The sequence below is a fragment of the Mastomys coucha genome, unplaced genomic scaffold, assembly GCF_008632895.1.
Source record: "Mastomys coucha isolate ucsf_1 unplaced genomic scaffold, UCSF_Mcou_1 pScaffold21, whole genome shotgun sequence".
In the NCBI taxonomy this organism is placed as follows: domain Eukaryota; kingdom Metazoa; phylum Chordata; class Mammalia; order Rodentia; family Muridae; genus Mastomys; species Mastomys coucha.
Genome location: NW_022196904.1, coordinates 17028475 through 17033560, shown reverse-complemented (window position 1 = coordinate 17033560; position 5086 = coordinate 17028475). Strand labels below are relative to the sequence as shown.

The 5086-nt window shown below is 46.1% G+C and overlaps 1 long non-coding RNA gene across 1 annotated transcript; it reads right to left on the bottom strand.

Annotated features, from left to right (window-relative positions):
• Nucleotides 1-1821: 1821 nt before the first annotated feature.
• Nucleotides 1822-3418, bottom strand: LOC116100401. The gene is made up of 3 exons (XR_004122566.1): nucleotides 3298-3418; nucleotides 2242-2402; nucleotides 1822-1976 (listed from the first exon to the last, which is right to left on the bottom strand). It is a non-coding gene; the product is annotated as an uncharacterized LOC116100401 (long non-coding RNA).
• Between the last annotated feature and the right edge of the window lie 1668 nt (nucleotides 3419-5086).

Here is a 5086-nt window from a genome sequence, read left to right as displayed (position 1 = left end):
ACACATGAACACATGCACAAAAACGAGTATGCTCACAGACATTTGCATAAGCAAAATTGAAAAAATAATAATTAAAGCAAAGGAAAAACTAAAGCAATGTTTTTTGTTTGTTTGTTTGTTTTTCGAGACAGGGTTTCTCTGTATAGCCCTGGCTGTCCTGGAACTCACTCTGTAGACCAGGCTGGCTTTGAGCTCGGAAATCCACCTGCCTCTGCCTCCCAAGTGCTGGGATTAAAAGCATGTGCCACCATGCCCAGTTTCCATCTGAAATTTTTAAGAATTGTGCCAACTTTGAGCACTTAAGTAGAAACCATGCCATCACTTGCTTTGCTAAGACAGGCTGCTCCTATTGGCAGTGTGGCAACATCTGCTAAAAGCAGACACACATGCCCTTTCACCCACTCAGGAAGCCACAGAGCAGATACCACCACGTCTGTGGGGAGTGTCAGTCAGACCAACATACCTTATCACTTTGGTTTTATCTGAGTGTTGAGAAATCAAATCCAGGACTTTAGGCTTGGTTGCAAGTCCGTTTTTATCCACTGAGCCATCTTGTCAGTCCTTCCTGCCATTTTTCATAAACACTGGCTCTGCTCTGTGCTGCCGGTCCTAAAATTCTCTGCAGTAAAGTCAAGATTAAGAGTCTTCCTCAAGCTGCTGGCACCAACGATCCTGGGATGTGTTTCCTGCTGTACCACTACTGACAAAGGCCACATCAAAGTCACAGCAATGCCACAAACCAAACCTGTTCCTTCTGAAATTGCTCTGTGGACTGAGGTTCCCCAACACTAAAAAGCCACACTTATGTTGAAGATTCCACAAGGCTGACTGACAGACTGATTTCATGATTGTAGAGAGTTAGGATGGTGCAGATCCAGTACCATAGCGTCTCAAACTATCTTTAGTCCCTTAGAGCAGTCATTCCCTCCCCAAGTCTGTGTCTGATCTAATGTCCTTTTGACCATCACATGAAACCTTTGAGAACACATTTTCTTTACAAATCACCCATTTGCACCAACCCCAAAGCCAAGAATGCCATCAGACAACCTCAGAGTTCTTCCTGTTTTATTTGCTTATTCCTGCTGTGATGAACACCAAGATCAAAACCAACTTGGGAAGGAGAAGGTTTATTTCAGCCTACAGGTTACAGTCCATCATTGAGGGAAGCCAAGGCAGGAATTCAAGACAGGAGCTCGAAGCAGAAACCATTCTCCGGCTCACATTCCTGCCTAGGGATAGTACTGCCCACAGTGGACTCCATTAGCAATCAAGAAAATGCCTCCTAGTCATGGCTAAAGGCCAATCTAATGAGGCAATACCTTAAATAAGGTTCACTTTAGCAAGGTGTATCCTGTAGATAAACATGATTATCCATCATTCATGAACCTGATGTTTCTAACACCATATAGCCCTGGCTGCCCTGGAATTCACTATGTGGACAAGGTTGACCTGGAACTCACAGGGATCCCTCCGCCTCTGCCTCCCAAGTGCTAGGACTAAAGACTTGCACCAGGACCACAAGGCTGGAAACCCTTTGGTTGGACCATGCAAGCAGAATCCATGACCCCAGACCAGGCCACTCACAGTCAGTTCAGAATCACCTCTCTATTCTCTAGGAGGCCAGTATTGTGTTTTTCATTGATAATAATGACGTCCAACAGCAGGCTCCAAGAATGACCCATTTTCAGTGAAGGAGTTTCCCAGATTGAGGTGTCCAAACACGTCATTGTCTTGTCGGGTGGGTGCCCGTGAACTCCTTCTGAGGACCCGACCTGCTTTGGTTTGGTACATAGTCAACTGCTTTCCTCTAAAACTATTCTCTTTTCTCTTTATTATTTTTAATTTATTTGTATGCATTAGTGTTGCAGATAGTGTGGAGGTGCTCGTGGAGGCTGGAAGAAGGTATTGGATCCCCGAGAACTGGATTAATAGGCAGTTTTGAGCTGGCCAGTGAGAATGCTGGGAACTGGAGTCCTCTGGAAAAGTAAAAGACTCTCTCAATCAATGAGTCACCTCTCCAGCCTCTGGCTTCCTATTTTATTCAAAAATACTTATATACTTCCTACCATTTGCCCTTTTCCTCCTCCATCTCCTGTTTATCAAAACCTCCATTCTAGTCCTGGGCATCCAGCCATAAAGACAGATGAATGGTTTAAAGCACTTTCTGCCTAGAGAGGTGGCCCAGTGGGGAAAAGCGCTTGCAACCAAGTCTGATGCCCTGGGTTCGATTCCCAGACCCACCTGGTGGAGAGGAAGAGTTTTACCAACTCTGGGAAATTATCTATTAGTCTGAAGAAATTCGTTTTCCCAGATTCTGACAATTAGACATCTAAAAGCCAGCATTCCCTTGGAGACTTGGGAAGCCAGTTCCTGTGTTCTGGGTTCGGGATGATCCAGGGATCCTTGGAAGAAAAGAGAGATACTTCAGGATGGATTTATATCTTCTCAATCAATGGGGGGGTAGGAGTGGAATCAACTTCTTAAGGACTTGTAGGAAGTCAATTTCTAAATACCAAAACTTCTTATCTGATCTAGGGGATGTCTTGAAAGACACCCCTTCCCCCCCCCAACCCTCCAAGTCTGCCAGACATGTCAGGACACTAAATTATACAGAGGCACTTCAAAATGTGACCAAAGCTGTTTCAAAGCTGTTTTGTCACTCCAGATTCATGCCTGATACAACAGTTCTGCTAAACTTCTGCTACAAGCTCCCGCTTGCCAATAGGAATCATTCTCTTTATCTCTAAAGGAGGCACATTTGGCTCTTCCACTGATACACTCCTGTGGTGTTTATCAGCACATCGAGGGCCTGCAGGCTCCCTCAGTCCTGCTCAGAAGTACTCCAAATCCCCACACTCCAGCTCTCAGGCTCCCTTCCCCTCAGTGCCCATTCCCTGATAGCCCTGAAGAATCTCCCTCTTTCCCTTCTCCTTGCTTTTCCCAAGACATAACCTGGGCAGATTAAAATTAACTTTTCCTTCTCACCCACAGAGTGGCTATTTCTGGCTATTTCCACTTCTTTCTTTTTTTCATTAAGATTTTTTTTTAATATGAATACACTGCAGCTGTCTTCAGACACACACCAGAAGAGGGCATCAAATCCCAAGACAGATAAATGTGAGCTACCAGGTGGTTGCTGGGAATTGAACTCAGGACCTCTGGCAGAGCAGTCAGTGCTCTTAACTGCTTCTTAACCGCGGAGCCATCTTTCTAGCCCTACTTCCTTTTCTTTACCTTGCCCTTCACATTCATTAGTCTCTGACCTCCAGGTGTTATATTTATGTTATATTTACTTACTTTTGAAGAAGCACTTTTGTCCACCCTAGCAGACTGAAGACTTCAGGGAGAGAACCAAGGGGCTTGCAATTGGAAGGTCTAGAAATAAGTCTGACCATTGGGTTGGAAGGACCTGATTAACTCAGCCAGAAAAACACAGGAAAAGTGTTGATCCCTCACTCCCCTTGTTAGCGCACCTGCTATTCTCTTGACCTGCCCTTGGGCACCTAGCAACTGCTTACATCATAGTCTGCTGCCGCCAGGTGCGCCAGGTGTGGGCTGCGTATAAAAGGACCACCGCTACTTCCCTCCCCTCCCCTCCTCCTTCCCCATTTCTCCCTTGTCAATCTCTCTCTCTCTCTCTCTCTCTCTCTCTCTCTCTCTCTCTCTCTCTTGTTCTCTCTCTCTCTCTCTCTCTCTCTCTCTCCCTGCTACCCCCTGCCCCCCCCGGAACCCCCCTCACCACCCACCACCCACCCCCTGCCTTCCTGTCCTCTGTGCCTCTGCTTCTTTCCCTCACCGCTCTGCTCCCATCTGCCTGTCTACATGCTCACTCGTTTTTCTCTACCCTGCCCAGATCCTCACCCCGCTCCCTTCCCCCAATAAACCCCCTTTATACCAAATCTGTTAGGTTTCACAGTAGATCTGTTGCTTAGTGTAATTACTCAGGGGACACCTTGGCATGGGCCTGCCAGGTACCCCTCACCGCATTGTTCATAATTGTTCCTGACCCCTTTCACGAGGGAGAAGCCCTGAGAATGGCTGCCATCAGCAGCAGACACCTAACCAAAGCCCAGACTCTCTCACTAGCTTAGAGAGAAGGGCTGGCATGGCTCAGGAGAAAAAGGAACTAGAGACTCAGGAAAAGAAATAGGGGCGGGGGGGGGGTGCGGGGAGTAGCATTTGGCACCTCAGACAGTTTCACGTTTTGTGGTGACATTAATTTGATTTAGAAGTATTTGAGGGGAATGAGGAAATCAGAATCACCCTGGCTTTGTTCCCCTCTGCAGTAAACAGTTAATATTGCCAGTCAGTTGTACTTATTCATTTGTGTGCTAACTGCTTTGTCACTATCCGCCTGCACTCGTCTCCCACCCCTAATGCTGCCATCTTGGTTAGCCAAGCCCACCTAAGCCTAGGCAGCAACTGAAGAGCCGCCATTCACTAGCGGACTCTCCAGTGAAAGGATATCTAAAGAAGGAAATGTTGGAATTCCTCATTTAGAAAGTGAATAACACTGTGAATTGGGGAAGCAGGGGCTTCGTGGCACCTCAGGCATTTTGCTTACGAGTTTCAGACAATCTTGAGACAGATTCTCAGAACCCACATTGTGGCGGGAAGAATAGACTCCTGAGGTTTGTCTCCTGACCTTCACACATGTATCAAGGCATACATAGGCACCGTGTGTACACACTCACACGCTACACACATACATACATTCATACACACACATACACAGACACACTACACACATACACATCAGGCACACACTACAACACAGGCACACTCATACACCCTCACATACACTTCATATATACTACACATACATACACTCAAACATACTACACACATACACACACTACATAAACATACATTCAGACACACACTACATATATATGAACACTCATATACACACGACATACATAAGCACACTCACATATACACTACATACGCACATGCACATTACATATATATGCATACTCCCACACACTAAAAACATGCACTACGAGATCCAAGATGGCGGCCAGCAGGAGGCTGATGAAGGAGCTTGAAGAGATTCGCAAATGTGGAATGAAAAACTTCCGTAACA